Source organism: Lepidochelys olivacea (genome assembly GCF_965140295.1).
Source record: "Lepidochelys olivacea isolate rLepOli2 genome assembly, chromosome: 8".
In the NCBI taxonomy this organism is placed as follows: Eukaryota; Metazoa; Chordata; order Testudines; family Cheloniidae; genus Lepidochelys; species Lepidochelys olivacea.
The window spans coordinates 3,984,110-3,997,146 of NC_140418.1; the positions used below are offsets into that span (position 1 = coordinate 3,984,110).

Here is a 13,037-nt window from a genome sequence, read left to right on the forward strand (position 1 = left end):
AACCAATTTATTTGAGCATAAGCTTTTGTGAGCTACAGCTCACTTCATCGGATGCATACTCACGAAAAGCTTATGCTCAAATAAATTGGTTAGTCTCTAAGGTGCCACAAGTACTCCTTTTCTTTTTGCGAATACAGACTAACACGGCTGTTACTCTGAAACAAAATCTTGTTTGTGACTACTAAAATTGAAATTAACTCAATGCTTTTCAGTCCGGTAGTGGGTGCTCTCTTTAAGATGACAACCTACTTTGTATTCCATATTTTTAAATAGTTTTGTTCTGCCTTGATCCTCCTCCCATAGCGTGGTTCCTTTACTTCGTATTGCTGCTGGTACAATCTGCCTACCTTTCTCCTGGATTTCTACACCATGAATCCCAACAATTGTTCAGAAGTATCTTTTTTAATTTTATTTTCTCCTCTTGAATTCAAGTTGCTATTGGAGAGTCAGCTCAAGCTGATCAGGGATGCGAACATTTTGTTACACAACAGCCCAGAGGCTGCTAAAGTTGAGTCTTGAACAATAGTAAGAATCTGACCTGCAGGCATTGATCCTGCAAGTCTGTGAGCTTCAGTGCAGGCGTGAGGGAAGGCAATAGTAAGTTTATGCATCAGGCATGCTCCTCTGCACTGAGCATTTATAGGTACAAGCCCCATGTGCATTATTATACTGCATTGCTCAGGATACCAGAGCATGGCAGAGAAGTGATGTGTCCATAGACAAATGGGTTTATAGTTTATCAAATGAAATAAGCACAGTTGTCAGCACTCACATGAGGTGCTTACCTATGTAATCCTTTCCTAGTCCTCTCCCCTCTTACTAGGCAGAAATAACTTTGATGGGTCCTTGACACTGAGCTCCCAATGCAGGATTGGGTCCCTGTCCTGCTCAGAAAGCAGCACTCCACCCCTGCCCTGTGCACGAGTCAAGTCTTGAACTCTAGTCATAATTAGCTTTCTATTTTAACTGCACCTCTCAGAACTACTGGACTAGATTCATTCCGGGTCCAAGTACAGCGAATGGCCTTATATCGAGAGCTAGGCCATTGGCTCAGTCCATCTTTATCTGTTCACATTCAAGGCCCGCTTGTGCAACTTGATAGCATTTCTCTGTTCGGACGGATGTGAAAAACTTGCTGCATGCGATCAATTCCAAAATTTCAAGTAACGTTGTAGACATCAATGGGCAGAACTCTATTGATCTGGATCAAAATAACGGGGGGGGGGGTAGGGGAGGAGGGGGCAACACACACACTCACAGAGCTGCTGGCATGTAGTTAGCATAGAGACAGCTTCAGCTGCCTCTGTAATGGTCTACTGACCAAAGAATTGGTTGATGGCAGAAATTAGCGCATTTCAGCATAACAATACCTCTCATTTTAGTTCTGCCCATATTACAACTGAGCTTAAAATGCTGACACCCTGAAAGAGAGAAGAAGTTTGTGTATAAGAATGTGGAAACATGCAGAGCCTCTGGCGCTGGAAGAAGGGGGAGACACTGAAGCCCTGGCAGGGAGGAGAATGGAGGACCCTGGCATGGAGAGCAGGGAAGGGAAAGGGGGTCCCACTGGCATAGGAGAATGGGGGACCCAGGAATGGGAGGGCACACAGAGTGGAATGGAGTCCCTGAAATAAAAGGGGATGGGAGGATGACACTTAGGGAGCTGGGGGCATGGAGCCCTTAGTGTATCCAATAAACTCAGCCTACAGAAGCAACAAAGCGTGCAACTGCCTAGTCATAATAATGGCTTAAGGGGGAGATTTTCAGGGCAGCTAGGTGCCCGAATCCCATTTGAACACAGTGGCACTGAGACCCATCTCCCTTGTGCACCTTCGATTTTCCCAGCCTGTCCTTTGGTCCTTTGAAAATCTCCCTGCAAATCCAGGAAGCAATCCCAAACCTGGGCTCCTTCTACAGCCATTTAGAACATCTGAGGGTGTTTGTCTAGGAGTTGTATATAATTAATAGTTATACACCGAGTCAGAAACATCCGTAAAACCGGCTTGTGACGCTTCTTCCCAGAGACAAGCAGCGTATCAGATGGTCTGTGAAAATCTCCTCATCTGTCTTTGGCAATTGGTGCAGCCGTAAACATTCCTAATTTAACCCAGAAAACCCACCTTGGGCTGCAGAAAGTGTTGGATTTTGAAATACCCTTAAGGTTTATAAGGGTTGGGAAGTGCAAAAGTGCATCTTACGCAGCTACAATTTGTGAGCTTGGGTTCCCACGGCGGAAGGCTGGGGGCATGGGCAGCTCACGACGACTGGGGTTGAACGCCCCAGAGAGCTGATGGGAGTGGCCATGTCTCCCTGCTCCGGGAGGCCACAGCTGCTACAACTGCTATATGATTGTAGTAGCTCCCCCATGACTGTTAGCTGCATTATTGGCACCTTGGCACCCAGCACAATCCCAGCTATCACTGGTCATGGGATGTACAGCCCCACCTTCGACAGTTCAGCATCCTAGAGCCGTACCAGATCCTTCGGCACCGGCTTTTGTAACAATGTGGGGAAAATAAATATCACCCCCAATAAAGTAGCTCAGTGACTATTCATAAATGCTCCTTGGGTTATTAAAGAGATTAAAATGACAAGAAAAATGTAATTAATGTTCTATTTTCTTTTCCTAAAAGTGTATCTAGTTGTCCACCCTGCATATAAAGCAAATGCATCTCTTCAAAGGAACTTTGTGCCCAAAGTGGCTCTTTAAAATATATGAAATAAGAATTTATCCTCAAAATGATCTTTGGTTTCTAAGAGATAAATGCAGAGAGATCCTGGGTTGTAACTGGCGCTTATACAGGTGCAGAGGTAGGTAGCTTCCCCAGCTCACAAGTGCTTGTAACAACTGCAAGCACTAAGTCTTGTGCACTCCTCAGGGAGGGGCCCGAGCTCTGCTCCCCTCTCCACCAGGCCACAGACCACTAGGGTGACCTCCCTGACCCTGATTTTAAGGGATGTTCCTTGACCATTTTAAACATTAAATTGAAATGTGTGATAATTGCATTATATGATTGAGGGCAGTAGCAATGTACACTTGAGAGAAAAATAAATGCTGTACTAAGGGAAGCAGTGCTTCCCTAAAATGTCCCTTAAGATAAAGCATCATTCCTTATTTTGTATTTTTCCCTCATTTCTATGCAACAGAAGTGGTCACCCTACAGAGCAAGCCGGCTGCACTGGTTCAGGGAAAGCCAGCTGCAAAGACTCCCTGAGTACAAAGGGCAGGTTCCTGTCTGGTACAAGCACATGGATGGGCAGGAAGCAGTTTGTGGCCTCTCCTGTTGACCGGCTATGGGAGCCTGAAGACTGCCCTAAATTCTGCCCCTACTGTAATGGCCACTTTGGGCCATTGCAGGGATGTAAGGGCACAGATCCATCCTGGCCACATTCCCTCCTGCCCTACTCACGGGAATCATATCCTTGCACCTAAGCTTCCTGTGTAGAATCCATACAGAATCTGTACCCCCTCCAAGCTGTCTGGCCACCAATCACTATCCCGAATCTACAGAATGAGACAGTCTGTTCTCAGTGTTCACAAGACGAATGCTAACTATTGATATCTGTAGTAGTTTTGGACGCAGACGTCTGTCCACCAATTTGTTTCATATGTACCATCGATCACATATCATCTGCCTTCACTTATTACCAACCTGGGCTGGATTTGATCCAGTAAGTACACGTGAAAGGCATAAATGAGGTGCGTTTAAGGCTATTCCCTGCATTCAGGATCCTGACGCAGGGAAGAAAGGTAAGCAGCAGGATACGGACCCTGGACTTCAGGAAAGCAGACTTCGACTCCCTCAGGGAACGGATGGCCAGGATCCCCTGGGGGACTAACATGAAGGGGAAAGGAGTCCAGGAGAGCTGGCTGTATTTCAAGGAATCCCTGTTGAGGTTACAGGGACAAACCATCCCGATGAGTCGAAAGAATAGTAAATATGGCAGGCGACCAGCTTCGCTTAATGGTGAAATCCTAGCGGATCTTAAACATAAAAAAGAAGCTTACAAGAAGTGGAAGGTTGGACATATGACCAGGGAAGAGTATAAAAATATTGCTCGGGCATGTAGGAATGATATGAGGAGGGCCAAATCGCACCTGGAGCTGCAGCTAGCCAGAGATGTCAAGAGTAACAAGAAGGGTTTCTTCAGGTATGTTGGCAACAAGAAGAAAGCCAAGGAAAGTGTGGGCCCCTTACTGAATGAGGGAGGCAACCTAGTGACAGAGGATGTGGAAAAAGCTAATGTACTCAATGCTTTTTTTGCCTCTGTCTTCACTAACAAGGTCAGCTCCCAGACTGCTGCGCTGGGCATCACAAAATGGGGAAGAGATGGCCAGCCCTCTGTGGCGATAGAGGTGGTTAGGGACTATTTAGAAAAGCTGGACGTGCACAAGTCCATGGGGCCGGACGAGTTGCATCCGAGAGTGCTGAAGGAATTGGCGGCTGTGATTGCAGAGCCATTGGCCATTATCTTTGAAAACTCGTGGCGAATGGGGGAAGTCCCGGATGACTGGAAAAAGGCTAATGTAGTGCCAATCTTTAAAAAAGGGAAGAAGGAGGATCCTGGGAACTACAGGCCAGTCAGCCTCACCTCAGTCCCTGGAAAAATCATGGAGCAGGTCCTCAAAGAATCAATCCTGAAGCACTTGCATGAGAGGAAAGTGATCAGGAACAGCCAGCATGGATTCACCAAGGGAAGGTCATGCCTGACTAATCTAATCGCCTTTTATGATGAGATTACTGGTTCTGTGGATGAAGGGAAAGCAGTGGATGTATTGTTTCTTGACTTTAGCAAAGCTTTTGACACGGTCTCCCACAGTATTCTTGTCAGCAAGTTAAGGAAGTATGGGCTGGATGAATGCACTATAAGGTGGGTAGAAAGCTGGCTAGATTGTCGGGCTCAACGGGTAGTGATCAATGGCTCCATGTCTAGTTGGCAGCCGGTGTCAAGTGGAGTGCCCCAGGGGTCGGTCCTGGGGCCGGTTTTGTTCAATATCTTCATAAATGATCTGAAGGATGGTGTGGATTGCACTCTCAGCAAATTTGCGGATGATACTAAACTAGGAGGAGTGGTAGATACGCTGGAGGGGAGGGATAGGATACAGAAGGACCTAAACAAATTGGAGGATTGGGCCAAAAGAAATCTGATGAGGTTCAATAAGGATAAGTGCAGGGTCCTGCACTTAGGACAGAAGAATCCAATGCACAGCTACAGACTAGGGGCCGAATGGCTAGGCAGCAGTTCTGCGGAAAAGGACCTAGGGGTGACAGTGGACGAGAAGCTGGATATGAGTCAGCAGTGTGCCCTTGTTGCCAAGAAGGCCAATGGCATTTTGGGATGCATAAGTAGGGGCATAGCGAGCAGATCGAGGGACGTGATCGTTCCCCTCTATTCGACATTGGTGAGGCCTCATCTGGAGTACTGTGTCCAGTTTTGGGCCCCACACTACAAGAAGGATGTGGATAAATTGGAGAGAGTCCAGCGAAGGGCAACAAAAATGATTAGGGGTCTAGAACACATGACTTATGAGGAGAGGCTGAGGGAGCTGGGATTGTTTAGTCTGCAGAAGAGAAGAATGAGGGGGGATTTGATAGCTGCTTTCAACTACCTGAAAGGGGGTTCCAAAGAGGATGGCTCTAGACTGTTCTCCATGGTAGCAGATGACAGAACGAGGAGTAATGGTCTCAAGTTGCAGTGGGGGAGGTTTAGGTTGGATATTAGGAAAAACTTTTTCCCTAGGAGGGTGGTGAAACACTGGAATGCGTTACCTAGGGAGGTGGTAGAATCTCTTTCCTAAGAGGTTTTTAAGGTCAGGCTTGACAAAGCCCTGGCTGGGATGATTTAACTGGGAATTGGTCCTGCTTCGAACAGGGGGTTGGACTAGATGACCTTCTGGGGTCCCTTCCAACCCTGATATTCTATGATTCTATTAGAAGTTTGCATCCTTACTGGGAAACTATTTTTTAGAAGGATGCTGGGATATTTAACAGACTTTTTGCAATTTTATTTTATTTGTCATTTCAAAATTTGTGATCAATAAAACAATTCATGAAAAAAATTGACAAGCATATTCCACTAACTGTCAAGGCAATAATGAAGAATAAAATAAATATAAACTCACCATGAAACCCTCATATCAATAGGCTATAGCTGCTTTTTACATTCATCAGATACATTCTGTAGAGAAGCCAACAAAATTAGACCCCTTTCGATATGATATGTAAACATAAACGTTCGATTTTCCAGACCACAAAATTTCATTACAAAATACCTGCAAAAAAACAAACCCAAAACTGCATTTTGTATCAATCAAATTCCAATTAAAATCAGACCAGATTACTGAGCAAGGAAGTCTACACTGACAATTTTTTTTGTAGATCAGGTAGGTCATAGAACCGTAGAATATCAGGGTTGGAAGGAACCTCAGGAGGTCATCTAGTCCAACCCCCTGCTCAAAGCAATCCCCAACTAAATCATCCCAGCCAGGGCTTTGTCAAGCCTGACCTTAAAAACCTCAAAGGAAGGAAAGGTCTCCATGTTTCTGGGGAAATAATGGGTTTGTTTACCATGATAAGAAATCCTTCCTTCAGATTGAAAAACTAATGCCTTCAATTGCTCCCCATCTAGGAAGGATCCACAGATTAGATTACAATAACAATGTGAGTCAAAGAGTTAGAACCAAATGGAAATACCATTGCTAGAATTCTATCGGGAATCCAGAGATATTTCTAAATGCTTAATAGGAGTGTTTAAATATTTAACTACATATAGAATTCAAAAAATAATTTAGGTACCTCATTCGTAAGTTTATTAGTAGATATGGGAAGCCCGAAGATGCTAATACCATGCATCTTGGAAAGGTTTTGTGAAGTCTTAAGGTTAAGATAGAACTGGCATTTGTGATGACCTCTCTCAACTCCTGTTGAGCATTTAGAAATATCTCTGGATTCCTGATAGAATTCTAGCAATGGTATTTCCATTTGGTTCTAACTCTTTGACTCACATTGTTATTGTAATCTAATCTGTGGATCCTTCCTAGATGGGGAGCAATTGAAGGCATTAAAAGCAACTTCTTTAGGTACCAATCCTGCAACCGGATCTGCGCAACTATACAGAGTCCCACTGATTTCTATAGGGCAAATGGGCCTGCCTGAATGCATCGGACTGCAGAAATATTTGCGATGGGACTATATCCAGCTGTTTTTAAAGAACTTTCTACTATTTTTACTCCCCTGCCTCCACCCAAGATTAGATATTTGATTGAGAGACAAATAAAATTATGTGGAATTATACACAGGCTGCTCTGGCTTGCAGACCTCGCTGACCTTTTCAAAGCCCTGAAATAGATTAAAACTCAACATTTCAGGCAAAAGGGGGCCAGGGAGCTATATAGTAGCGCTTCCCTCATGCAGTCATTCAGATTGTTGTCCCATGGACACGACCCCACAGACCAATCTGAACACAATTGTGAATTTTATCCTGAGAAACAGTGACTCTGAAAAAGATTTGGGTGGAAAAATCAATGGAACATGAGCTACCAGTTCAAGGCTGTGGCCAAAAGGGCTAATGCGATTTTCGGATGCATAAACAGGGGAACTGCAAGTAGGAGTAGAGAGGTTATTTTAAAATGCTTTTGTTATATTTTTAATGATTAACAGGAGTGATTAAATATTTGAGTATGTACACAATTGCAAAAAGCAAACCAAAATTAGACACCCATCAGTATAATATGTAAACAAACATTCTATTTTCCAGACCACAAAATTTCATTACAAAATACCAGCAGAAAACAAAGCCAAAACTGCATTTTGTATTGATCTAATTCCAATTAAATCAGACCAGATTACTGAACAAGGAAGTCTACACAGACACTTTTTTCCTTCTAGATCAGGTAGGTCACAGTATTTCCGGGAAATAATGGGTTTGTTTCCTATTGTAAAAAAATCTTTCCTTTGGCACTGGTGAAATCGCTGCTGGAACACAGTGTCCAGTTCTGGTGCCCACAATTCAAGAATTATGGTGATAAATTGGAGAGGGTTCAGAGAAGAGCCACGAGAATTACTGTAGGATTAGAGAACCCGCCTTACAGTGATAGTCTCAAGGAGCTCAGTCTATTTAGCTTAACAAAGGGAAGTTTAAGGGGTGACTTTATTACAGTCTGTAAGTACCTGCATGGGAAACAAATATTTGATAATGACCAGAGGAAGGTATAACACAATCCAAAGGCTGAAAGCTAAAGTTAGACAAATTATATCTGGAAATAAGGTGTACATTTTTAAACAGTGAGAGTAATTAACCAGGGGAACAACTTACCAAGAATCGAGGTATTCTTCATCACTGACCATTTTTAAATCAAGACAATGTTTTTTCTAGAAAATTTGCTCTAGGAATTATTTTGGTACATTCTCTGGCCTGTGTTTTACAGGAGGACAGACCAGACGATCACAATGGTCCCTTCTGGCCTTGGAATCTATGAAATCTACTAAACATTGTTAGAGAGCTTATTCCTTCACTCTCCCACTTCCCTCGCATGAACAGAGAGCAACAATACCCGAAGTCCAAAAGTGCAAACAATTCGATGTTTACTGGGGTGAACTTCCAGCAAGCATGATTCCAGTTTCCTTCCTTAGTATCCTCCTTCCCAGCTCTGACACCACAGAGCCTTACACCTGTGTCCCTGTTCCCATTTCCCCCTTTAGCAAAACATGATTGCAATTTCCTTACCCCCATTCCCTGTTCCCATCTCCCACACCCACCCACACCCACTCACTTCCTCATTGACTACAGATTATATAGTAAAACTTGAGTTCTGCTTAGCTATACCTTAACCAATCATTTTCCTGAAATTTAACTAACCAATCCTAACATACTGTAACATGATTATGTAACCAATTATATCCCACCACCTTAATCAGTTTACACCCAGCAAAATTAATTATACAGCAGACAGGAACAATCACAGAACCAGACAGAGATTATACAGACAAACAATAGCAAAGTGGGAACTACAATGACAAGACAACACAGAAGTGAGGATTTCACATCCCAGCTATTGATAAGTGAGTTCTTGCCAGACAGGATGCTATCAAACTAAGTTTCCTTTTACATTTTCTAGGCACTTAACTTTCTCTGGAGGTGATAGGAATACAATCCTGTCCTGATAGTGCCTAACAGCCCAATAGCACCTTATTTCAATGTGACTAGTTTGGAATGTGAGGATGTGATTAGAAAAGGAGTACTCGTGGCACCTTAGAGACTAACCAATTTATTTGAGCATGAGCTTTCGTGAGCTACAGCTCACTTCATCGGATGCATACCGTGGAAACTGTTCGCTTCCCAGCTTATGGCTGCCTCTGCTGCTTAGCCAAAGGCCTTAGCCTAAGAACAGGGCCTCAGACTGTGACAGTAAGAGAAGGCCCTTACACCAGCAGACAGTGATTTTGATTCTCTCTTTTATACCTCTATAATTAGCCAAGTGATAAGAATATACCTAAATTCTTAGAGTATAAGCCTTTACAGACAGGCCTGAATATCTATATCCTAACAAACATCAGGAAGGAAAAGGGCAAATCTCATAAAATCAGATTGTGGTGGGTCTTGAAATTCAAATGCTGGGACTCCTGGACGTATGCGATTTAACAGCTCCTCTGTAACAGAGCAATTCTGGCCACAAAGGTGAGACATCCATCAAAGCTCACAAAAACAGGCTTTCCAAGGTCTCCTTTGGTAACTCTGACAAGAGGGTTTCTAGCAGGTCATATGATGTAAAGTGGATGGATTCATAGTGATGGCAGCTACGGTTACCAGAAAAAACCAGACTGTGCTTCTCCAGATGTTCTTTCCCCTCGTCACTAAATGCGGTGGGTTCAATTCAGACCTGGGGTAAGCAGGTACAGCTCAATACACTGTCTTTGGGCCCCAACGTATGGCAGTTAGTTAAGGAAAGGCAGCGTCCAAAAAAAAAGAAGATTCCACAGTGGGGCAGAGATATGGCTGTGTTAGTAAGTCCTGGGATAACAATCTCAAATTACTTTACTGTTGCACAAAGTTTGCCTTATCAAATTAAATTTCAGATACGGTAATTTTCTCACCTCTTGTGATAAAGCAGCACTTTATTTGTTTATTTTGTTTATTTATTTAGGTATAAAAGCCTCTTGCTTTGTGTTTTATTGCCATTTTGACAATGCAGGTTTTCCTGCCATACTGCTGTATCTCCTTTTACCCCTCTGTATTACATTCTATTAATGTTTCACTGCTTAGATTTGCATTCTTTAACTGAGTATAAAATGTGTAAGTAAATAAATCAAAGTAACAATCTTTGAATGGAAAGGAAGGCCCAACAGCACATTCCCGGAGTCACCCGGCCTCTCTGCAGCTGGCACTAACCTCTGTATTGCTATTGTCTGTAGATCATCAAGTCAAAACAGGGGTATCCGGGAGAAGCCCAAATAACTTTCAAGTATGGGGGAGTTTCCATACTGCCCCCCTCAGGTATAAGCAAGAGTTTCATGGTCTACATGTGCAGACTGCAGGGTAAAGAGGAGGGACTGGTGGAAGGTGCCTTTGCCTCTGTAACTGATTAGTAGAATTACACGTAGATGCTTACAGGAATTAATGCAATTATTTCACAGACCAGGATATCTCAGAGCTGAACTGGAAAACGACTATGCAATAAACTGTATTTGTTTACCCCATCCTGCTCCGATATTGCTTTTACTGTGCAATCTTCTGCTTTGCTAACCAAAGTCAGGAGTGGAGGAAACCCTAAGGCTAACCTGCAGGGAAATCACTTAAAAACCATCACACAACACGAAGGTTTCTAACCATCAGAGGAGTGAAGTTTTGGAATAGACTTCCAAGGGAAGCAGTGGAGGCAAAAGACCTATCTGGCTTTAAGATTAAACTCCATAAGTTTATGGAGGAGATGGTATGATGGGATAACATGATTTTGGTAACTAATTGATCTTTAAATATTCTTGGTAAATAGGCCTAATGGCCTGTGATGGGATGTTAGATGGGGTGGGATCTGAGTTACTACAGAAAATTCTTTCCTGGGTATCTGGCTGGTGAACTTGCCCACATGCTCAGGGTTTAGCTGATTGCCATATTTGGGGTTGGGAAGGAATTTTCTTCCAGGGCAGATTGGAAGAGGCCCTGGAGGTTTTTCACCTTCCTCTGTAGCATAGTGCACGGGTCACTTGCTGGAGGATTCTCTGCTCCTTGAAGTCTTTAAACCACGATTTGAGGATTTCAATAGCTCAGACACAGGTGAGAGCTTTTTCGCAGGAGTGGGTGGGTGAAATTCTGTGGCCTGCGTTGTGCAGGAGGTCAGACTAGATGATCATAATGGTCGCTTCTGACCTTAGCATCTATGAATCTATGAACAGAACAAATTTAATTCAATTTCAGAAATAGATGAAAAGGGGCAAATAGAATGGGAGCTGACTGCTTCATGCCAGCTTGAGAAACATCCAACTGTGACAGGCAAAGAAAGGCAGTCAGAACGGAGCTGTTGCGAGGGGCGTCTCTTGCTGCTATTCTACCAGAATAAAAATCTTGTCACACTGGAGATCTCGCTACCTAGCCTTTTTTATTATTATTTTCCCATTTTCTTAGTAGCCATAATTCTCCTTTATTTTAGCATTGTTGCAGCCTGTACCTTAGTTCTTATAACCCTGATAACACTGCTATTTTGTAGACTGAACTTCAGCAAAGCACAGCGCACGTGCACACACACACGTGTGTGTATATATCACATTAATTAGGTGATGTTGATAAAACTGAGTAGCCTCTAATTCTGCAAGAAGAAAAGGAGGACTTGTGGCACCTTAGACACTAACAAATTTATCTGAGCATAAGCTTTCGTGAGCTACAGCTCACTTCATCGGATACATTCCGTGGAAAATACAGCGGGGAGATTTACATACATAGAGACCATGAAACAATGGGTGTTACCATACACACTGTAACGAGAGTGATCACTTAAGGTGAGCTATTAAACGCAGGAAAGCGGGGGCGGGTGGCAGAAAACCTTTTGTAGTGAGAATCAAGGTGGGCCATTTCCAGCAGTTCAACAAGAACATCTGAGGAACAGTGCGGGGGGCGGGGGATAAACATGGGGAAATAGTTTTACTTTGTGTAATGACCCATCCATTCCCAGTCTTTATTCAAGCTTAAGTTAATTGTATCCAGTTTGCAAATTAATTCCAATTCAGCAGTCTCTCGTTGGAGTCTGTTTTTGAAGTTTTTTTGTTGAAGAATTGCCACTTTTAGCTCTGTAATCGAGAGACCAAAGAGATTGAAATGTTCTCCAACTGGTTTTTGAATGTTATAATTCTTGACAACTGATTTGTGTCCATTTATGCTTTTACATAGAGACTGTCCAGTTTGGCCAATGTACATGGCAGAGGGGCATTGCTGGCACATGGTGGCATATATCACATTGGTAGATGTGCAGGTGAACGAGCCTCTGATAGTGTGGCTGATGTGATTAGGACCTATGATGGTGTCCCCTGAATAGATATGTGGACACAGTTGGCAACGGGCTTTGTTGCAAGGATAGGTTCCTGGGTTAGTGGTTCTGTTGTGTGGTGTGTGGTTGCTGGTGAGTATTTGCTTCAGGTTGGGGGGCTGTCTGTAAGCAAGGACTGGCCTGTCTCTGTGAGAGTGATGGGTCGCCCTTCAGGATAGGTTGTAAATCCTTGATGATTCGTTGGAGAGGTTTTAGTTGGGGGCTGAAGGTGACGGCTAGTGGCGTTCTGTATTTTCTTTGTTGGGCCTGTCCTGTAGTAGGTAACTTCTGGGTATGCTTTTGGCTCTGTCAATCTGTTTCTTCACTTCAGCAGGTGGGTACCGTAGTTGTAAGAATGCTTGATAGAGATCTTGTAGGTGTTTGTCTCTGTCTGAGGGGTTGGAGCAAATGCGGTTGTATTGAAGAGCTTGGCTGTAGACAATGGATCGCGTGGTGTAGTCTGGATGAAAGCTGGAGGCATATAGATAGGCATAGCGGTCAGTAGGTTTCCGGTATAGGGTGG

General features: G+C 43.5%; 1 protein-coding gene across 1 annotated transcript in view; it reads right to left on the reverse strand.

Annotated features, from left to right (window-relative positions):
* SGCD (sarcoglycan delta) overlaps positions 1-13,037 on the reverse strand; it is a 513,449-nt gene that overhangs the window by 420,073 nt on the left and 80,339 nt on the right. The gene's annotated exons all lie outside the window — the stretch shown is intronic.